Source organism: Parasteatoda tepidariorum, chromosome 8 (genome assembly GCF_043381705.1).
Source record: "Parasteatoda tepidariorum isolate YZ-2023 chromosome 8, CAS_Ptep_4.0, whole genome shotgun sequence".
NCBI lineage: Eukaryota > Metazoa > Arthropoda > Arachnida > Araneae > Theridiidae > Parasteatoda > Parasteatoda tepidariorum.
The window spans coordinates 9,962,935-9,987,919 of NC_092211.1; the positions used below are offsets into that span (position 1 = coordinate 9,962,935).

The 24,985-nt window shown below is 29.7% G+C and overlaps 1 protein-coding gene and 1 long non-coding RNA gene across 2 annotated transcripts in view; one reads left to right on the plus strand and one right to left on the minus strand.

The window, feature by feature from the left end:
* The window catches only part of LOC107444133 (corticotropin-releasing factor receptor 2-like), a 100,684-nt gene that overhangs the window by 37,971 nt on the left and 37,728 nt on the right, over positions 1–24,985 (plus strand). The window lies entirely within an intron of this gene.
* On the minus strand, positions 17,821–23,998 carry LOC107444134 (uncharacterized). The gene is made up of 3 exons (XR_001584091.3): positions 23,906–23,998; positions 20,069–20,187; positions 17,821–17,956 (listed from the first exon to the last, which is right to left on the minus strand). It is a non-coding gene; the product is annotated as an uncharacterized lncRNA (long non-coding RNA).

Consider the following 24,985-nt stretch of genomic DNA (forward strand, 5'->3'; position numbering starts at 1 on the left):
TAACTAGACCAAATTATTAGACGCTCTGTAGTGTTTTAAAAATGACGTGTTTTTCACGAGTTCATATGCAATACTTTTACATTTAAACATGCATGTAATGGGGTTTTTATTCAGGAAATTTTTTATGTACTTCCTATTTTTATTTATTTATTTTTATTATTTTTTGAACGTAAACGAATGCAAACAGCATAAAAATAATACAGCTTTATAGTATCACCTGATAGTTAAAGTTTTGCATAGAACTTTATAGTGCGCCTAATGATTTAGGCAGGGATTGTATTTATCGCAATCGAGAAAGAAGATTGTAAAGGTTTTTGAGTGTAGCATTAAAAACTCAGAACATTATTGTTGAATGGTTTTAAAAACGGTAAAAATGTTGTGATAACGACTAAAATACATCAAAAAATAAGTATTAAAATTTGTACTTATAACAGGGCTGATTGTGCGCCAGAAAAAATCCGGATTTCCGGAATTTTCGCTAACAGTGATCCGGAAGTTTCTGGAGTTCGATGGTTCAGGCGTTTCAAAAAATCATTGATCACAGAAGTTTCCGGAAATCAAATTTTCAAAGGTGGAACTTAAAAACATAGTTTATTTTATTTGTTTGTAAGGGAGAGCCAGAGAGATACTTTATAAGCTTACATTCATGATTAATATTAATTTTTTATCAGTAAATAGTTGTTATAATCATAAAACTCAAGAAAGAAAGACTATTTGTAAATTATAATTACTTCTCCAGGTCATCATAGGTATGTGTAAATGGTATAGGTATGTGTAAAATTTTAAACATATTTTAAGTAAACTAAGAAATATTGAGAAAAAGGAAAAAAAACAGTGTTTAAATTATTTTCTAATTTTTCAATTTAAAATGTTTTTTTGTTTTTTTTAACTCAAGAAATTTTCCGGAATTTTGACTTGAGCTCACAATCACCCCTGCTAATGTTAAGGTTATTATTAAAAGACTGATTCTCACACTGATAGCTAAGAGGAAAATCAAGTATTATGCAAGGAAGGATACGGAATTTATATATTTTTGCTGTCAAAAGGGTAAGGGGAGTATTTTCAATCCTCAGGTATATGGGCAATATACACTACATTCCCTATATAAAAAAAAGTCCCATGTTCTGCAAAAATAATTGAAACTGCTTTTTCCGGGAAGAGATCGCAGTAAAAAATATCTTATGTAAACATTATGGGAGAGTTACGCTTTACTTACTATTGATGACAAATAAAGCCATAAAAAAAAGTTTATGTTTTTTTTTAACGGCATCTTACGAATGTTACATTCTCTCTAAACTATTTATNAATAATGGTTCATTCTTTATCATCAGTGTTTAATGGTTAAGTTGGGTTCTTATTTGTTTAAATTTATTTGTGACGTACAGTTTTAAAAGAATAAATTTGGATTTCAGTATGAATAAAACAGAATAATCTGGATTAAGATAATGTTTTATCACGCTTAAAGTTCATTATGTAGCAAATAAAACAATTCAAGTAAGGCAGTGTTTCCCAAAGTGTGGTACTCGTACCCCCAGGGGTACGGGAACAGTTTAGCGGGGGTACTTGTTCTTATGTGAAATATCTTGCAGCAAATGGAAATTTCAAAAAATTTCATTTAAAAACAAAGCTAGCCATGAAAATTAGCAAATAACGTATTTTTCTATTGGTTACTTTTTGCAGAGTTAACAGTTAATAATGAGTGGTGTCAACAGCCAGTTGGGATTTTTAACTTTTGTGCAATTTTTTTATAGTAAAAAATACATTCATTCTTTTATTAGTGGTACACAGTGTTTCGAAAAACTTAGAAAGGGTACCCAAAAGTCAAAAATTTGGGAAACACTGAAGTAAGCGATAAATTAACTTATGAAATGTTATGTACGGGAAGGTTTTCAGTCTTCCTGCCGTATGCGATTTTGGATAAATAAAAACGAAGTAAATTGGAGACACCCCAACATTTAATATACACAGTTATTTACACAAGTTAATATAACATCCATTAATACTTTCACGCCCCAATGTCTGGAACGTCAAGATAGTAATAATTATTGAGTTGTCTTAGCAATGCGTTGTTTTTATTTTTTATAAAACTAAATTTAAATGCTTGTTATGTTATTGCACCACAGCACTCCCCCCTAGTGATACCCCTCAATACTTTATTTTATGTAAACATGTTTATTCTATTCGTAAAGTATTTTCAATGTTATGGTTTCACACTTATGTACTTTACAATGATATTTTAATGAATCCTTACATCATAAGATATAATTACATTCAGTTGTCGGATGTTGTTGTTGTTGTTGTTAATTTACGTCGCACTAGAGTTGCACAATGGGCTATTGGCGACGGTCTGGGAAACATCCCGGAGGATGATCCGAAGACATGCCATCACAATTTTGATCCTCTGCGGAGGGGATGGCACCCCCGCTTTGGTAGCCCGACGACCTGCGCGCGAAGTCGAGCACTTTACGGTAGAACAGTTTAACGAGGACCAATGCCGCACACCCTCGGTCCCTACGCAGACTGATCCAAGTGGGCCACCCACCCGCACACTGACCGCAGTCAGTGATGCTTGACTTCGGTGATCTGCTGGGAACCGTGTCTTAACGATCAGTCCACTGCGGGACTTCAGTTGTCGGAAGTAGCTGAACTACTGTAGTCGCTAAATTTTTCCATAGTAAATAGTGTACTGCGGTACTTTTTGAAAAAATAGTGGAATGAGTAGTGCGATACAAAAAAAAAAAAAGAAATTAAATTTTTCACGTCATCTTATTTCGCGGCAGAGATGGAAATTATTTTAAAGCTTTTGCTGCCAATTATGCTGAAATGTTCTGGACTCATACTTGCGATGGGTTGTGTGATTTGTTCGCTGCTGAACAGATTTTAAATTATTACTAAAACTCCGTATCTAAAGAGCTTATTCGAAATATTTTTTAACTAGTTAAAAATGAAATATAAGCACTTCCAAAAAGACAAAGCTGCGGGTGACAGATGGAAAATAATTCAATTTGGTTTGTTCACACCTAATTAATGCGTTAGGGTTTGGAGAAGATGTCGCAGAATATTTAAATAAAGTTGCGTTGGTTACCATTAAAGTTTTGTAGGGGGGGTACTAGATAGAAGGTAATACCGAACCTGCAATCAGTCATCTAGCACATCCTGCTTTTCTTTCTGCTTTCGGAAATTGGTTGTAACCGACTGCAAGATACAGATGTCATTTTTGTTATCGCGCACTTTTCCCAGCATATATAAACTCTGTGAAATCACAAAATTTTTACTACTACTCAGTGTGTTACACACTTTTGTATTTAAATTTATTTTAAGTTAGTCACTCAGTTTTGTGACTGTACCTTTTTCCGGAAAATAAATCTTTTATTTTTATCCTCTGATTTTAATCTTGTTGTCTTTGATTCCCTCATAATGTGAGGAAGTTCATACTAGTTCTTACAGTTTATTTGTTCTAAAACACAATTTCCAAAAGTGATTGCCAAAAGCTGCTAATTAAAATATAATCGAGAGTTGAAAACTTTACTACCAAACGAACAAAGCAAAAAAATATACTCTACTCTTTAATTTTATGACTTTTAACTTTAATTTCATGACAGGTTTCAACCAAATTCCATACAAATACGCAGATTTCGCCTTAACTTGAAGATGACAACAGCTTAACATTGATACGAATAAAATAAATAACAATTTAATAATTTTCTTTGTTTTATAATCGTCGTTGAACAGTCGACTCAATGTTTTGGGTTTACGACTACTTACTAATGTTCAACTCCGTAGCTTTGTCATTTTGAATCCAAACCAGAAGACAAGGGAACTCCTTTACCAAATTTTGGGATAAAATTGCCTTCATGGAGGACTTCTTGATGGAACTAACCCCCCTTTGCGTTCTATGCGAAGAAAAACCACTCAAACCACCCACAATGGACAATCACAGCATATCATATTTTTTTTATTTTCATACCGAACTTATTGGAAATTCTCTCCTGAAACCGAAAATCTGATTGCTTTTTTCGGCATATGTTAATTTATTTAGTTATTAAACATTTAAATTGCCCTGAAAGGCTTCCGTAAGTGATGCAATCAAAAACGATCTCTGATTGGTTATGACGTCACATGTGCCGAATGGAAACGTACTTAAGTGTAAATGAAGTTAAGCCAATTTCTTATTCAGAACTATTTTGAGCTTAGGTGTAAATGAAGTTAAGCCAATTTCATATTCAAAACTATTTTGAGCTTAAATGTAAATGAAGTTAAGCCAATTTCTTATTCAAAACTATTTTGAGCTTAAGTGTAAATGAAGTTAAGCCAATTTCTTAAATTTTTCTTTTCTTTCTTTTTCCAATTTCTTTCTTTTTTTAGTACACAAACAAAAGAAGCTAACATGGAAGGGGAAAGTTAGCAAATGTTTTTTTTTGGGGGGGGGGGGGNGAAGGAATGCGCCCAAGAGCTTGGGGGGGGCACTGTACATTTCATTATGCGTTACTTTTAATTTTATTATGCAGCTTTACTTTTCTTATGTCATTCATTTTGGAACGACATTCATTCCTCTCCCATTCTGGTTTCGGATTTTCTTAATGTCAACGGATTCATTGATCTGGTCTGACCTCGTCAGACCAGATGGGAATTAGCAACAACAACAACTTTTCTTATGTGTTTTCTACACGTTACTTTAAATTATATAAAATTAAGTGTAATTATAACAATATACTTTTACTTTCTTTTATGCGTTTATTTTATTATGCGTTACTTTTAAGTCTTACTTTTTGCTATTCTTAAAATTGCACATTTCTTGCTTTATACTTTATTTTAATGTGTTACCTCCACTTAAATTCAAAAATTTCATTTCACCGTGTACGTAACTGCGAGTTACTCTTACCCAGAGTTAACTAACTTTAACCTGAAGATATTTCCGGTTAGAGTAACCACGCATGGTCAGTAAACTGGAGTTTGTTTATTTACTTCGTTTTCTTCTTCGATTTTTTTTTTTTATATTTCTGTTCTTTTTTGTTTCTAAATTTTGATTGTTTTGAATTTCGATTTTTTAAATTTATTTTCTTTTATTTTTTTATTTTTAACCTGAAGATTTCCCCGGTTTGAGCAACTGCGGATGCGAAGAAATTTTTTTATTTATTTATGTTTTCAAAAATAACACTTTTGATGTTCGGTTGATCTTATAATGTTCAATGAGATCAATTCGTTTATTACATGCAACTATAATTTATATCAAATAAATGCTTATTAATAAATTTAAAATTTCCTGCGTTAATATCTTCTGTAGAAGATACTATATATATTTTCAAATTATTATTAGCAGTCGTTGCAGCACTTAATAATTTTTCGCTGGAAGAAAAAGTCGTGAATAATACAGATTGTGGTTACAATAATTCAAATGAATAGTGTAAGAAGATTCTAAATAATTTAACTAGCTTTTATTTATTTTTTTNTTTAACCTGAAGATATTCCCGGTTAGAGTAACCACGCATGGGCAGTAAACTGGAGTTTGTTTATTTACTTCATTTTCTTCTTCGGTTTTTTTTTTATATTTCTGTTCTTTTTTGTTTCTAAATTTTGATTGTTTTGAATTTCAATTTTTTTTATTTATTTATTTTTTATTTTTTTTATTTATTTATTTTTTATTTTTTTTATTTTTAACCTGAAGATTTCCCCGGTTTGAGCAACTGCGGATGCGAAGAAATTTTTTTATTTATTTATGTTTTCAAAAATAACACTTTTGATGTTCGGTTGCTCTTATAATGTTCAATGAGATCAATTCGTTTATTACATGCAACTATAATTTATATCAAATAAATGCAAATTAATAAAATGAAAATTTAATTTTCCTGAGTCCTATATATAGTATCTTCTGTAGAAGATACTATATATATATTTCAAATTATTATTAGCAGTCGTTGCAGCACTTAATAATTTTTCGCTGGAAGAAAAAGTCGTGAATAATACGGAATGTGGTTACAATAATTCAAATTAATAGTGCAAGATTCTAAATAATTTAACTAACTTTTATTTATTTTTTTAAAAGAAAGAAAAAACAATCGATGCTTGAAAGAAATCTGAAATTTGAAATATATAATTCATTAAATGATTATAGATTTTGATAATATCCATCGAGATGATAAATCTTGTCCAAAAATAAAAATAGTTTAGAGATGAACTGGCAAAATAATGTGCAATATTTAGATATGAAGATAACGAAAAGAATTTTAAATTTTTTCAATCCATAAATAAACTCTTAATAATTTAAATACATATTAAAAATTATATATATTAAAAACTATACTGAAATATAATGTAATCAATATAAATTTTTATCTGAGGTAACATTTAAACTACACAATAATCTTCATCAAATAACTTTGCAAATCAGGAAATTTAGAATTTTATAACCCTGAATATTTGGAAAAAATAGGATCATTTGGAAGAGATTAATTGCTTAAAACTATATGAAGTTAAAATGCCCGTCTTTAGTTGTCATTTTTATTACATACTACTGATGTATTTTCATTTACAATTATCCAAATCAAATTTTTAAAGGCATGATTTTTTTTAAATTTTGAAAGTTTTTAAATATTTGTTCCGATTATGTGACATTTTTCCTTAAAAAAATAATTCTTATTCACCATATCCCAGACTGCTATTCTCTCTATCAACGGCAGATGGCAGCACAGTAATAGTCATTTAAAGTTCATTAAGTTATAATCATTTCTGAATAAGATGAATGATGAACGTGTTGATTTATGCTTATCTGAGTTTATTTTATACAATTTCATTTAGAATTTTTTAAAAAAGAAAATTATTCTCAAAATGGTTTAAATTATCGATATGTTATGAAGGAAAAAAATAGATTAAAAATGCGAATAAGGATGAAAATGATGTTAGCATAATCCCCTTAATCTTTGTGTAAAATAAAAGTATTAAATAATTGCGTGAAATAAAAGTATTTTTAATTGAATTTCTGTTACATTTCTTGCGGCTTTATGATATCCATAATAATAAAATATCTAAATTCATAACAATTAAGCTTGGATCCTTATGTTCATCAATACAAGTCAGTTAGGAAAAAGAAACATCTTTTTCATTTGTAGAGTAAAAGAAGGATTCAAATTTAATTACTAAATGCAATCTTTTTTTCTTCTTTCAATAGAAAAATTATTTTAAAAATAGTAACGAAAATAGAAAACAAACACTGTTAATAAGGTCAAGCAAGCCAACAGTATAAGTAACAGCGTATGCAACCAGCAAGTTAACTTAAGAAACTGGCAGCTACGAAGCTGATGGTCAAAAAATAATGAAGAATATGCTTTTCGACTCGAGGTCAAAGTTTCCAAAGAGTTTCGCATTAATGTCAGAGTCAACTATGAATACTGGGGCAAGCGAATCAATTGAACAGTTGATTTTATTCAGTAAATTTTGTTCTGTTGAACCTAGTCTCAAAATGTTACTAAACATTTATTTATTTTTTTTTTGAAAGTTTTAAAAATGTTCTGAAAAACTTTAGTAGTCTAATTTTTAAATGCAAAAACTGCTTAAATTTGGTAATCAGGTACACAAAGAGCTTTCAATGAATTACATAAAATAACGGAATTTAGCTTGATAACATGCTAGTACCGACGCAGATCGGACACCGATCTTTAACCGACGCAGATCGGACACCGGTATTCCTTATTTTCAAGCTCTCTAATTAAAAGTAAAATATATATTTTGAATTCGAAAAACAATGCAATAGTTACTGAAAAATCGGTACTTTATACTAAAATATAAAATCCAAATATAAAATATTCAGTCATATTTCAAAAATTTGATTTTATAAATTACCTGTAATATTGGAAAATTAGGATTGATATTTAATAATGGTTTTAAAAAGATCTCCGCCCCCCCCCCACCTCAGCATTTGGAAAATTCTAAAGCAACTATGGGAACCCTTTGAGCAGTTAATTTTTTAAATTTTTTTCTATTGAACCTAGTCACAACATTTTTTTGAAAGTTTTTAATTTAAACTTTAAGTAACTTTATTAGTCTAATCTTTAAATACAAAAACTTTTAAAATTTGGAAACTAGGCGTAAAAGAGCTTTCAATGAATAAAAAGAATTACATAAAATAACGGAACTTAGTTTGTTAACCTAACAATACGCAATTCCTTAACCTTTGACGCAGATGAGACACTTTAATTGCAAGTAAAAATATATTTCGGTATAATAAATCATAAAATTAGTCTAATATTTACTAAAAATCTTAAATATTCTGAAATCTATTCTGAAATATATAATTCAAATAGTAGTTTTAATTTTTTCATTTATAGTCAAAAATTTAATAAGTGATTTTGTTAATTAAGGAAACTTCAATGATGAATTACTATTTCTTGGATGTAATTAATTTCTAATAAGTGTAAATTTTGAAGTGAGCCGCGTTACAAGAATTTTACCTTTACAACAAAAAACATTGATATTCTCTATTTCATAACTAGAAATGGCCAAAATATATTATTTTCATTTGTTTTGATTTTTATACTTTTTAATGAAAAATAAAAGAGTTAACACTTCATTAACTTTATTGGAAATGTGTGCACTTCAGTGTCAAATGTCAGTAGATTGCCTCTCATAGTGGAGAACTTATAGAACTAAAATATTGCGTTCTAATAATAATGGAAAATTAAAATTTAATAAAAGTTTTGACAAGGTCTCTTCCCAGCCCTTCAGCATTTGGAAAATTAGAATTCTGTAGAAACTAAGTGAACAGTTAATTTCATTTAGTAAATATTGTTCCATTTAACCTATTCATAAAATTTAAACTTTTTTTTAAAGTTTTTGAAAGTTTTAAACATGCTTTAAAATTTAAGAAACTTTATTAGTCCAATCTTTAAATACAAAACCTTTTTTAATTTGATAACTTTGTTCAAAAGAGTGAACAACAGTGAACAACAAGAATTAGATGGTTAACAAACTAAATTCCGTTATTCTTACACAATGAAAAGAATTCTTTAACCTTTGACGCAGATGGGACATCGGTATTCCTTTCACGTATTTTTCAATTACAAGCAAAAATATATTTTGTTATTTTTAATTCTAGAAACAGTTTAGTAGTTACTAAAAAATCGGTTAGATTATCGGTACTTGATACTAAAATAAAAAAATCCAAATAAAATATTTGTAATATTTCGAAAATTTGATTTTGTACATTGCATAAGTTTAAATGTGTAATAACTGTTTCTTAGATCTAAATAACTGCAAATCAAAGCAAATATGTAAATGGAAGTGAGCCGCGGTTTAAAAATGTAACTTTACAGGAGCAAAAAGTACTGTCTCATTATGTATTTTATGATAAAAAATTAGAATGCTTAATATATTTTCGTTCGTTTTGAACTTAATACAATTAAAAGGTATGAAATATATCTATATAAAAATTTTTTGACACAGTTCTGACGGGCTGTTGTCCGAGCACTTAGTGGCTGGAAAATCACGTGGTTAGGATACAGTTTTTCCATATTGTCATCAGCATAAAAAGTCAAAGGTATTGTTTTTCTATAAACATCTATAAATTTAAAACATTTTTCTCTACTGCTATTATTACGCTCTTAATTCAAATTCAAGACTATGAGAATTATTTTATTTTATTACTATAACGAAATTTTGGACTACATTTTAAAATAAAGCTTATTAAAGTGTATTCTTATTAAGAGTTTTATAATTATTTTTCTGCAATCAATATATTGATTGTTATAAATACAGTTAGAGATTCTTTAAATGATTTAGAACTTAAAGACCAGCTTCATGCACAATGTGATACAAGCAAAAATGGTATTTAACATATCTGCCCGTTTGGTAATATTAAATAATTGTCGCGGACTCAAATTTGTTCGAGCAACAAAATGTTTGAACAATATAAATGTTAGTTTAAAAACTGATTACTTGGAGAAATTATATCTGTTCACCAATAGATCTAAATATTTATAATACTAATAGATAATATTTGGACATGGAAATAGAGGCACAAGAGTAAGCAAGCGGAAATACTTTTAGTACGTATATGTAAATGAATCATTTTAACTTTAGAATAAATACTGTTTCATCTCAATAAATAACAATTATTACGAAGCAATCATACGGGATGGTGAGAGGCAGCGAAAAGGGGGATCAGCCCCTTCTGTTTTATGAAAATTGTGCGTCGAAGAACATAATCTGGATCTCAATTCTAAAGAGTATGAAGGAAAACTAATGTATATCAGATAAAAGCACATATTCTTGTTAGTAGGGAGAATTTTACTGTGGATGTTTGAATTCGATTTTTCACTAAGAAAAGTTCTTTAAAAAGTATTCATGTTGTTAGGCATGGAAATTCTTCTAAATACTTGTCTAGTGTCTCAACAATTAACTAAATTCGGTTCTGATGAAATCTTTGATATCTGTAAAGTATTTAGAGACTAGTTCAAGTAATAATATTTCCCTAATGCAAATTTCAAATAAAATCTCAAGACAAATTTGTGAATCATTAATATCTGTAAAGTGGTAATTTAAAACTGAACCTATTAGTACGGAAAAAGAAATTCTTATTAATACGAAAAATAAAACTAACCAATTTGTTCAAATAATTTTATTAAAACATTTTATAAATTACATATATTTCAAACTGCATCTAGGCATTACAAGTTACTTTACAAATTAGTTTTAAAACAATACCTTCCGTATTTTACATGGAGCTCTAACAACATTTACAATGGAGTTTTTTTTAGCTACATTTCACATTAAACTTGTGCTTTATTTGCACAACATTTCACATTAAACTTGCGTTTTATTTACACATCAAACATTGATTTAACTTGGATTTCTTAAAGTTTACAATATGATATCAAATATGTCATATATCTTTGATATTTAATTACACAATGCAAGAGTCATAAATATTTATAATCTATTGAAAATTCTCCTTGTAAAAATATGTATCAGAAAAAAGAATGAACCTGAATGCATTAAAATTTAATTCTCAATTTTGTAATTTTAAATAGTATCTAAAAAAAAATCTNAGAAAAAAAAAAAAAAAAAAAAAAGGGTTTTGAAAAAAGATTTTAAATTTAAAATTAAGAAGTCTCTATTGCACCTGAAACTTATATTTTGAAAAATATAATTTTTAAAATTTCAGAAATTGACTTAAAACAAATTTATATGAAAGGCAGATTTGCGCATTTAGGTTTCCAGTAGATTAGATTTTAGACTGCAATTTTACATAAAATTGGAACTAGATTTAATTTCCGTTCAAGTTATGAGGCTGTATAAAATTTAAACTGTTAATTTATAACTTTCAAAAGAGGGCAGTTAAAAGAGTAAATTTTTATTAAAATTAGCTACTTTTTCTAAGTACGGATTTTTCACCTTTAGTCTTGTGTATAGTAAAATCCTGAAGATTTACTGCTACTTAGTGTTTCGAGCAAAAAATAGATAAAGTTTGATTTTTGAAAACACGATCAGTATAGTGTCTGAAGAAATCGGGGAACTCTTGCGTTCGATAAGTCACTGTTGTATCCTTTAATAGCACACATCAAAAAAGAACAACTAGTTTCAAGTTCTTAAAACAAGACACTGCCGTTACAAAGATTGATTTAAGGTTTCTACACAGCTCAAGGATACTGATCCACCATTAGAAGCGCACATGTGTGAATCGAGAATCTCCGAAACGGCTGAACGAGTGTGAAACATGACGAGAAGGCAGAACGGCCGTCTACCACCTCCACGTCATATTCCACCCTCGTCTAGAACATTCCGAAACTTCCGATTCATACTTGCACACTTATGCTGCAGATCGATATTCCCAAATTGCGCAGATCTGCTTGCTATATCATCGCCTATAACCGAGCTAATACTGGCTGCACTTCATTCAACTGTGTTTACTTTGAGTTAATCGGTGCTATATTAACCGTTTGAGTGAGGTGAAGAGCTATCACTTGTTATGTGCCAAAAATGCGGAGAAGCGCTATTGTACTGAAAATGCTGAGGCGTTGCTGTTGGTTAGTATAGGTTGGTAGTAGTTAGTAGTAGTTGGTGGTTAGTAGTGTTGTACGCATTCCGCACTATTAGCATATATATAAGAAAACTCTTCAGCACTCAAACGGTCAAAAGTTGAACCTACATCTAAAAATAGACAATGAGAATTTCATAGAAATTATACTTCAGACAATTTAACTTAATATTGGTAAACACTATTAGAGTGTCCAAAAGTTGGTTTAACTTTTTGTATTATGTGACCCTGATTTCGTATCATTTATGACATCTAATATAGATAATTATCTTACGTGGCTCCCAAATTTTGGCTTTATTTCTCTTCCACCGGTGGAACGTTTGCTTTGTTTTGTTCACGTTACTATTTCTCTTACACGGCGAATCGACCAATGATTGCCGCTAAAAATGTCACATGCCAAACCTAGATGAGGTGGCTCAACATATAGCGCTTTTAAAAACGGAAACTGAAATAACCAGAGAGCATCAGCTGCGGCAATCTCATACTATTAAGCTAGGCAGAAGTGAGTAGTCTTTGTCGATAGATCTCTATTTTAGTATTTTGTCGAAAGCGCTTTTTTTCACGAATTTATATATTACGAATTTATTTGACAATTTTTGATTCATATCACGAATTATACTATAGCACATTTCTAATAGGTTTAACGAATTACATGTCATTTATTTGAATCCAAATTTATTTTAATGACTTAGTATTTACTAAAAAGATGTAATTATTTTTTTAAAAAAGTTGTTATATGGATTTGAATGATTGTTTTGAATTCTTAGAATTTTGTGCATTTGCAATGTACCTAAGTTAGTAGCGAGCGAAGCAAACCATACAAGATTGCGCAGCAATTTTCGGGGTTGGAGAGCGTTAGCGAGCAGGGGGCGCAGCTCACTAGTTCTATTGAATTTATATTTGCACAGAACATTTCTCACCAGTTTTAACAATGATCCGCTTAGGATAGAACACAAATCAATGCAAATTTGAAGATTAATGAATCATTTTTTGGAATTTGCAAATCTGCATTTCAGACAACATTTAAGGATTGAACAAGCTTTTTGTTATCTATGTATTAAACGCAATTGCAACTTATTATGAGAATCTGAAAATTATTCAAAATTTTGCTGTTAGATATAAAAATGAACACATTAAGAAAGTTTGTTTATACTTTACCTTATAGATTATTCGGGTATCTGTTCAAATAGTAGATTCAAACTTCTATCCGAAATTTTTGCCCTCTCTGACCAAGAACCTATATTTGTAGCACTTTTGCACAAGATCGGTATAGTTAAAAGAAATAGTTCAGTTTAAAAATAAGAGTTAGAGAACTTTTGAAACACTCATTTGAGTCGAAATCTATTTATTTACTTAGCACCAAACTTACGATTTTTCAAATCTTAAATTGGCAACATTTAATTTATACGTGAATAAGTTGAACCTATTACTTTTTTAAAACACATAAATACTCATTTCATTTTATAAGAAACATATCAATGTTGAAAGATTTAAATCCCTTCCTTAAAAATATATTTTAGAATTTTAATAAATTATCTTGAATTTGGATAGGTCGAATAAACCTGGTATTTATACTAAGTTAACATTCTCAACTGAAATGGTTTTAAATTTTCGAAGAGATTTAAAGAGACTTTTGCTGCAATATAACATTTAAGTTCTGACTTGGTCATCTAACTTATAAAACTTACTTCAAAACAAAGTTTAAGTATAATTTATTTGGAACTTTAAGTACCTTATAGTTTATGTACCCATTTTCGAAATTTTCAATTAAAACAAGTTTTGTTTATCAGGATTATGGAATATTCTGCATCCTGTAACGATTAATTTGTGTACGAACCTTTTTAAAATAAGCTCTACCATTTATGCATTGAAAACTAATGTCTAGTACCCACTTTTCTAGTTAGAAATTAGCTTTATATCTAGTTAAGAATCCAGTATAGTTAGATAAAGTCATACTTAATCGAGAACAATTTACAACGAAACTAGTTTAATACACAAGATAGAACGTTTTTGAAGTCTACCCGTATTACAGCGGGATTTCAGCCACGATAGTTAGCTGGACAGCAAGAACTAACATTTGACTAAAGTCTACGAATACCTTAGGGTTATGATAACTAGAATGAACAAAAATTCAACGATATTTTGACTTAAATACCTGCCGATTCGAAACTAACTTCACATTAAACTAAGATTTGTTTTATTAATTTATACACTAAACGTATAACGATTTCATATACCCGCTAATCAATTCTGCAATGCTACGCTCTGCTAATGCGTTAAATTCAGATTTTTTGCGTAACTTTGTAGAGCTAAAATATTATTTAACTAGTGCCTGGTTAGTCAGGATCGGGAATTTGAGATTTGGAGGTGTGCATCCACTATGAGAATGTTATGGTTTGTGATAAGATCAACTCTGCAAAAGAGTTTATCCGGGAAAATTTTCAACCATACGTCATTTTAACATGTTTTTATTTTTGATCAAATTTTACAGCCAATTAAAATTTTTTCCTGAATTGCGCATAAGTGACCAATATTTAACACTTCACTTTTAATAAAATATTAACTAATTCAACAATTAATGAAATATTTATTATGAAATTTTAAACGTTTATTTATATTTCATTCTTCAAAATCTTCACATTTCTGAATTATTTTCTTACAGTAAGAGCATGGACAATTACAAGACTATGCATTTAAAAAAGATTCACGAACTAAGACAGTTTCAGGGTATTTATTGTTCATGTTGCTCAATAGAGATCTTCAAAATTAAAGCTAAAATGTTTCATTTGTGTTTTGTATTTTATTAATTTTAGCTTTTTGGTATAAGTAATAAGTCATCCAGTCTTAGTACAAATCACTAGTTCTAAAATGTCTTCCAAGTTAAGAATTTGTTTTAGCTTAAAAAAATTCAATTTCTGACTTCGTAAATAGTTATTAAAATAGATGCAAGCTTTTAAAACTTAATTGGTATCTTTAATGCACCTGTGAAAATTTTATTTTATCCGAATTAGAAATTTCAAAATTCAAATAAAGCTGAATTTCAGTATTTCTAAAAAAGATTTTTCCACGCAATTTTCACTAAACTTAATAAAATAACTGAAAATGATCGAAACCGCATAACCCTAATTAAAAAAACTTACTATATCATAATTGAAATATAAGAATTAACTCTTCACTCTAGATACTCTTAATACAAGAATTTTTACCGCGTAATTATGCCCCATTGTTTAAAATTATTTTGCCGCCGAGTCAATGAATTGTTAGCTTATGGTTAAAATATATATTATAGTTAGTATTATGTTAGTCTTATGTTAGTATTTAGCCAGAAATAACGTACATGAAATATGAATGCATAACTCAATTCCTTAAACATGAATTGCTTCAAATTTGCTCATCCAGGCATATTTACATTAAAAAGGGAAAATTTTCTAAATTTATTTACTTTTTGAAACTATGGATAGATAGTGGCAGATTCTTTTAAATTTTTAAGATATCCTTTTATCACGTGCTATGCTCATAGCCAGTTTCGAACAGCTAAACTAGCCGAAGCATCCGTAATAAATATTGTTCAATGTTGAAATTTTTATTTGAACAGATACTTTTGACACTGAATATGTATCAAAACAGCTAAAAACATTTAAGAGGTGATATGAAGCAAATTGAGGCAAATCAATTTAAAGATTATCGTTATGCAAATAGACTCGGCGGCGAAATAAGATTAAAAACAAGACTAGTTTTGTAGAGACCCATTTATTAATGTATTAAAAATAACTTATTAGAAATATAATTTCAGTTTATCTTAAGAAATCAACTGGCAAGTTGAAATATTTTGTTTACCAAAATTCTAACTTATCTAACATTTTCAGTGCATGCGATAATGTGTATAATTAGTTCGATTTACAGATAAAAATTACTGTTACGCCAAGGCGTGTTAGAAGCTACCAGTTTTCTTTTGAGTGGCAAAATTAGAACATTTCTTGAGCAAACCTGGTGCGTTCCGCTACGCTAACTTAATTACTAGACTACGCTAACTTAATTCTCAAGCTTTATATAAAGCACATTCTTTTAGATTTGCATATAGATTCTTTTAGATTTGCATATTTGCATATAGAATGTGCTTTAGATTTGCATATAAAGCACATTCTTTTAGATTTCATAACTAAAATGGTTATTGCCTGTAGATTATATATAAATGATAGACAAATTTTAAATTTAAATTGGTTTTGTGAAATTTATCTTAATACAGTTACGTAAATGAAACTAAGACCTAATGTGGGAAGTGCCAACTTAGCTTTGATGGAAAACAATTAATGTTGTATAGTTAACTAAGATTAGGACAAAAATAAAATTTCAAAAATGCGATACTATGACGAGACGGCTAGTCTCTATAGCATGAAGGGTTTTAAATAATTTAAGTGATGGGTACACAGACAGATCCGGAATAGTAAGATAAAATTGCTATTTCGAACAGTACGGGTTACCTTAAATACGAAAACTGGTATTTAATAGTATTTTACTGGTGAGATAGGATTAATTGATAACTATCAATTTCATAAAGAGTGTTTTATTAAGGTAACACTAAATTTGTGATATTTTATGTACTAGGTTTCGGGTTTCTAAGCATCTCGTTACCTCAAAGAGTTTTAAAATTTTGATTTAATAAATACCGGTTTTCACCCAGGCCCTGAAATTTTTTTTAAAGATTAAAACAAGTTTAAGAGTTCATTTTAATAATATCCTGAAAATTTTAGGTGCGAATTTTGTCTATCACATATCAATCCCTCAAATCTTTTTTACTTCAGTTTTGCTTAAACTTCAGATTAAGTGTATTTTAACAGTGGACTTTGAAATTAACCCCCCCCCCACACACACACACATTTGCGATTCTAAAATACGAAAGTAACGCATGATGTATTTGGTGGAAATACATTGAAAAAGAATTTAAAAACTTGTAATACCAAAATTAAATCAGATATAAAGTTTTATTTATCTAAATACGTTTCGTCTGAGAACCGAACGAAGGTATTTTAATTTTTAACAATTCTCTGAATTCAACGATTTGAATTTAAACTGCCACAGCAAAACAATTCTTTTGAATAATACAATTTTTAGATTTTAGTTAGTATACTGGACAATAGTTCTGAGGAAAAACACATATAAATCGAAATTAGTCCTTTTGCGCTAATATTTAATTTTTCTATAATATGTCATAGCTGATAACGAGCGATAGATAACAATAAGCTTGTCTTAATAATTTTAAGACTATTAATAGTACGTATATAGACATTAGAGAAGGTGCGTCTACTTTTTAGAGACTAAATTCAATATAAAATATTTAATGGGTAAATATGACTCAAAATAATTTAAACCTAAAAACTTCTAGATTTGATAAAAAGGAATATTTAGGTAAATAAGATTTAATTATTCTTTAAGTTTAAGAAAAATCTCTGAAATAAACTTTTAAACTATGTACACTTAAATTTCATATAATTTACAAATATGTATTTAGATTTAATTAAAAATATTTATGCACTTAATTCTTATAAGAGAAAAACTTAAATTATCAAAATATTGAAAATGGAATTTTCATATAATTCAAGGAGAATAAAAATAAACCTCGTGTTCATTCGAAGAAATACGATCAGCGTTTCTGTTATGTCATGACGACTAGGCAACTGAAGTAGATCACCTTGGCAAACTACGATCCTCATGGCAGCTAGGTCAGCAATGGACATCTTGGCAAACTACGATCCTCATGGCAGCTAGGTCAGCAATGGACATCTTGACAAACTACGATCCTCATGGCAGCTAGGTCAGCAATGGACATCTTGACAGACTGATGCTCATGGCAGCTAGGTCAGCAACGGACATCTTTGAAAATACGGTCCCCAAGGAGACTATATGACGAGGAAATACTCAATGCAAAGCCTGGTTTTAAGCATAAAACAAAATGTCTTTACTCTTATGATCAAACTAACATAGGGATTTTACTTTAGTTAGAGGCAGTGTTTGATATCATTGGGTGAAGTTTTATAACTATTAGCTACGCAAATCTCAGTTAACCCAACAAAATCTTAATTTTACGAAATTCTTAAAAACTTGTAACTATGTTTATATTAGTCCGAACATTTAATTCCTACTCGTAAGACCTCTGAACTATATGCTTGCTTTTTAAATATCATTACAGAAATCTACGAACAAAGACAGACGGAATTTAAATGAGAATGAAATTTCAATTACCAAAAACGTTAAATAACCACGGAATTAAGAGATTTGCAGTCAGATATTCGTGAAAGTTATTTTGGAGCTTTGAATAAATGACCAAATTTCATTAGTCTCTTGATCATAGATAATTGGCTTTTATTGGTTGATAATTGACTTTCATCAACAGAAGTATACAACCAAGTAACTAAATGAATCACAAATAATTTACATTGCTAAATAGTACTTAAAAATACTGTAACTTGAAAAGGATTGTTTATAATTAGAGAGAGTATTAAAAAACAATTTGGTACGTAATTCATGCTACAAGAAAATTCAACTTTTTTTTAAATATTTTCGATTTTTAAGTTTAAATAAGCTCTTTGCCCTAAATTTCTCTTTAAATATCAAGATTTGTTAATTTCAACTCAATTTACATTTCTTTATAGATTGTAGGGAAAAATCTACGCATTTTTCAACTAATTTCCATACTGCGCAGAAAGAAAGTTTTGGAAAAAAAAACATGAAAATAGTCCCTTTATGAAAGTTTTGGAACATTGAAATTACTATTATATATGTTGCAGCTAGAAAATTTCAAAATAAGCCGACACAAGGTTTTTTTTATTGATCTCTAGTGTCAAAAAAGCTTCATGGGATAGTCAAAATAAGAGCATGGAACTTATTCAATTTTCAGTTCAAAGCAAAATTTTTATTGAGAACAAAGTTTTTCCAATAAAAAGCAAAATAACACTAATATTGTCAAATGTTTTACAAATTCTTGAGATTTTATTATGCTTTTTATATCATTTAATTACAAAGTGGTCAAAGTTAGAAAATAGATTTTAGAGAGTCACGATTTTGGGAGTAGTCCACTGTAGTCTTAAAAAAGCAATTAAGAGCCGTGGTGCCGCCCCCCCCCCTGAGCGTACGCCTTCCAATGATGCTACCTAAGCATAGGCTGATAGATACCAATTCTGCTCTTCGCTGTAACCGACCACAGTTCTGACGTAAAATATTCTCAGTCGGATCATGGTTTAGAAGCTAGTTACCATCAGACTCATCGTGAAAGGATTTACGCAATTTTTAAGACTTAAAATTAAATTTAATGTAAAGTCTAAAAATGTATAAAATATTAGTCAAAATAAGTTCAAAACTATACATGTTTCATGCCACGCTAATGGCTCTACAGTAAATTCTAATTCATAAATTTCAAAATACCTAAATTAATGTTATTACCCGAGTTTTTAACTATTTTGTAATTTCAAAAAGAATTAACTATACATTAATATTAAATCTTTAAGGAAAAATTTTATATTCTTAATTCTTGATGATATTCTTGATAAAAATAACAAATTCACACCTGCACCCTAGCTCATCTCCAACATTATACAAAATCTACATGCAAAGTTTCAAGCAAGTCTAAAGTAAACTATTATGTGTGCTGAAGTAAAAAATCTCCTAATCTACGTTCTGGAAATACATTTAAATTAATAACAAAAGTCTGAGGGCAAAAACTCAAAGTTTTCAGAAAATGATATGTCTTTATATAAAGTTTATATAATATATAATAAATTGAAAATTTAATCTTTTAATTTATTCAGACTAAAAGGTTAAATTTTCAAAGCTTAAAAATATTCAAGTGTCTTTATGAGTCTACTTTCATTTTCATTTGCGAGTGCGAAAAAATTAATATCATTTCAAAAGGTGGATCAAAAATTTAAAAGGTTTTCAAAAGCCAATAAATACAACGTTCTAACGATGAAATGTTAAACAGTAGACTCATAGAATTTCTATTAAACAATTCTTTGATCAGATCAAAATAAATCTTAACTTCCTTACCCAATCTAAATCGGATAATGATGACCAACATTCTTCTGTAAGGAATAGTTTTTTTAATCTAGCATAAACTTCGTGAAGTAAAGTATCAAACATCTATTTTTCAAGTAGCTTCTTGGATCCTGCAAGAAAATAGGAAACCTGTCATTAAAAATATAAAATTTGCTGCATACACAGTGGAATGTTTTTATACTTTTATGTAATATACTTCAAGTTCGTTGATAAACGTTGTATACTTATTACTAATATAGATAAAATTAAACTAATACTACGACAATACTAGAGTTCGATGCTATATATTCAGGCGCTTAAATCTCCAATTCCGAGAAGAATTGAAAAAATAGAAGACTTAATATTTTAGTTCATTTTACAGTTTTCCAACAAATCTCTCGTCTGAATGAGATTTTAACAGTTTCGAATTTTTTAATCTGTGTACTTCAGAATTCCTGAAGAAATTATTAGTTTCTGATAATTGCAGAAGAACCTAACTAAATTATAGATTGATATTCGTAGCTAGATGTGGTTGACCTACGAATGAAATTTAAAGTACGCAACCACCTGGTAGAAAGTTACCGCGCATTTCTTTACATCGAATAAAATCATGAAATCGATTATACATAAAATGATAAGCTAACAACATAACACAAGCTAACATTCTAAATCTTTAGTTTACAGTCACTGGCCAAATTATTCGACGCACTGTAAGATTCTATACAAAATCTTAATTATCAAGTGATACTACTATACAGCTGTATTGTTTTTACGCAACTGAAACCGGTTTGCACTAGTTTATGTTGTGAAGTACTCAATGCAAAGCCTAGTTTTAAACATAGAACAAAATGTCTTTACTCTTATGGTCAAATTAACATAGCAATGTTTCTTTAGTGATTAATAAGTAATTAATAAAATTTAGGGATTAATAAGATGGCTTGAAAAACTCCGTTTTGAGTTTGAACACAGATTTCTAGATTTCAGCGCCAGTCAAACAGAATTAGATACATTGTCTTTCAACGTAAATTGTGAAACAATGAGGTTGGATTTGCAGCTTTAATTGTTTGTAGTTGCGTCTAAATATGCCAAAGTTTGAGTTTTACAAATTACCAAACGCTAGTTCCCCAAATCTAAGCTCTCATGCCCAGAAAATCAATGCTATGTTTGCTTCATCCTATATACGTTTTTTAACTAGCAAACCTTTGAAAAAAAAAATCACTTCAGAAGTAGATTAACAGATAAGCATTTACCCTCGTACCTTAAAATTAGTAGGGGAGAGTGGGGTCAATTGTAACAGGGTACGATTGTAACAGAGCAAATATTTCGAGTGTCGGGTTCTAGATTTGGTTCCTAGGTGGTGCACAAGGTGTATTTAACAAATCTACATGTACATCCCTGATGGCAACCATTTTTATGTACTTTTGAAAGAGTTACATCACAAAAGATATTTTCACGTCACGCAAGTACTTTTTTTGGTATTAGAATATTTTATTGTAACAAAGTAATTTTGTTTAAACAAATAAAAATTAGTAACCGAATATGTAAGTGGACACCTTAATTAACATTTCAATAAAAAAAAGATTAGTTTTGCTAATTAACTAGCATTGTTTTTAACAAATGAAGCTGAAATGGCGTCTTGGGGACAATTGTAACAATAAGTAAAGGGACGATTGTAACAGCTGAAAATAAATAATCTTATGTTTACAAACCATTACTTAACTCTTTAAGAACCACCAATAGTTTCCTATATCATTTATATTATGTTGCATGTGCATTATTTTATTTGTCACCTTTCACAGCATAAATTAAAATTTTTAACCCCTTAAAGTTAAAAGTTTAACCCTTTAGGTCTCTGCTCATTATTATTTTTACTCCTAAAATATCACTACTATTTTGATCAATAAAAAAATATATCACAACTATGATAATATGTATAATTAACTATGTTTTAGTTGAATTTATGAACTGTTACAATTGACCCCGTAAGTGGGGACAATTGTAACAAGTGCACGACTGTCAAAAATTGTTAATAACTAATATAATAATATTTAAAATCAGGTATTTAATTTTTTTTCTAGTAGAGGATAGTCTACTTTACTCGTCTGTCAATTAATACTAATAATATATTGGATTTTTTGTTAGTAAAAAATAGTTAAGTAAAAAATGTTACAATTGACACCACTCTCCCCTAGACCTCACTTCGACACTCAATATAAGTAACTTTTAAAAATTAAATCGTAATTTCATTCATCTCAAATATTTTAAAACTTTTATACAATTTTGTATTTCAGAAGATTTTACTTAGCCCACTAAACTTTTCAGATTTGTTGAAAAAGTGCCCATCCCTGCTCTAGGGCTAACAAAATAGACCGCAGAAAAAGATTGCCTTTTCTCTCGCCGACCAGAGACAAATCCTGTTCTAAACAACGACCCCACACCTAAACTTGAAATAGTTATACCTCGTTACAGTAACGGGTTCAGACGAATGACTAGGGGAGTTCTTACTTTAGACAAACTATAGCTTATTCCCTTTACAGTGACATATTTCAGAAAAATTGATAAAGAATGGAAAATTTGACTCTTCAATTTTGTTCTTTAGATTATAATAAAAGTTAAAATGGTTTCATTACAAAAATAACATTTTAAATGCAACAACTACTGTATTTATAATTTTTGCATACACATAAAAGGTAATGGATTACACACACATCTTATTCAACTAAACAAAATTTTGAAGCTAAATATAATACAACAAGCATAATATAAAAATACGATTTTCAATACATAAATTTTACAGTATGGTATATCCCAAAACCCCTACCCACATTTCCCTCACTCGACTGAAGTCATTATCGGTGAAAAACTAGAACTTATCTTATCAGGAAAATAGTGAATTCAGTGTTCTAAAGTAGAAATGAACTAAGCTCGGGCTTCACAAAGACTTTAACAAAATTAAAAGTTTATGCAACCTAAATTTAAAAAAAAAATATAACTCTAAACTCCATTATTAAGCTTGAATATACAATATTTTGGAATTCAGTCTGAAACAGTCACAAAACTTTATAAGTCAATTCAATATCGGAGAAGGAAAAAATTACTAAGTTTTAGAAGCAGACTGTTAGATATAGTATTTAAAGTATGTGCAATGTCTAGTATTCAAAAACTAATAATCACGGTAAATCCCGTGAAAATATATATATATAAATAAAAGATTAAAACTATTGTTTCGTAAAACTTTAGTTTGACTGTTCTTCGTCAACTAATCACAATTTTATTTCAAGTCGTTTTTACTCAATAATCTAAAGATAATTTTAACTAAGCGAAACTGATAATTTTAACAGTAATACTTTAAATAAGTCAATATCCCATTAAAATATTCGAAAAAGAACTGTTTTTAAATTTCACTAGAGAACCAAATTAATAAAAGAGGTATATTAATCATTCTCAAAAGCATACCTGACAACATTCACTCTTTTCGAGAACGGATTTTCCAAGTGGTAGTAAAACAATTACCGAAAAACTATCTTCCTCAAAAATATATTTATATTTTAATCAGGTTGAAATTCGCTATCGTAAGGAATAATATGCTTTTATATATTTGTTGTAATTATTTATGTGTAGTGGTGGTCAAACTGACTTAAAATTATTATTATAAATCTAAAAGTTTAGTGAAATAACATGATTTTGCTAGCACTTTAAATATGAAAATAAAATCTTCCGGGAAAACCGGAAAAGTTGGCAGTTATGTTAAAAGCAATCACGAATTTTAGGCAATTGCAAGCATACCATCAATTATCTCAAAAAACTTTAAGTATATGTAAAAGTAGCGAAAATTAGAAAAAGACTTACCGTAAAGTTCTGTAAAAATACACTAGCCTACCAACTCATAAAAAAAAACTCACAACAACAAAGCAAAGATACGAAGAACTCGTTTGGTCCCAATCTTGCCCCATATTTTATATCCCTTAATATCGATAACGATTGGAAATTATTGTCTATCAAAGTTGAATTGAGTTGATGATGAAGAGGATCCATGCCACCCGCGTTTTTTGAGGCCGAGCGTTATCACCTGCCAAAAGTTCTGTAGTGTGGAGGTAGCGGGTTCGAATCCCATCCTATCATGGATGTGTCTTCGTTCTGTCCTTATTTAATTGTAAATCTGTCTTTCTACTTGATAAAGGTTCCGCAGAGGCATGGTTCCTAGCAGATTACCTAGCAGGTCAGTGAGCAGATGGGTGACCATTTGGATTAGTCTGAGTAGGGACCGAGGGTGTGCTGCATGGGTCCTCGTTAAGCTATTCCACCGTAAAGTGCTCGACTTCGCATCCCTTCTAAAGAGGATCAAAATTGTGATGGCATGTCTTCGAATTATCCTCAGTGATGTTTCCCAGACCGTCGCCAATTGTGCAGCTTTAGAGTGACTTAAATAAAGTACCTACGTACCTATTTGATAAAGACTTAAAACCAGTGCTTGCGTAATTGAATGTATGTCATGTAATTGAGAACATGCATGTAATTGAGCACACAAGTAGGCATGCATCAATGAATAAAATACTCGTTTGTAATATATCTTCTGTGAGTTGAGTAAGATGAGGTGACTTTTCAGGGTTGGGAAAAATTCTAGCAAAAGTTGCTGAGGAAATGACATTTTTAGAGAACGATGAAAGAGGCCTCCCTGGATAAGTGGTCTCACCATTCCACCAAACGCTCTCTAACTTGGAAGTAACGGATTGCATCGCCATCCTGAATGTATTATTGCAATTTCCTTCTCGAGTTTTTGTCTCGCAGTGNTTTCCTTCTCGAGATTTTGTCTCGCAGTGGACTGATTGTAAAGACACGGTTCCCAATAGAATATCGAAGTCAAGTGTTACTGATTGAGGTCAGTAAGCGGGTGGGTGACCGCTTTGATCAGCCAGCGTATGGACCGAT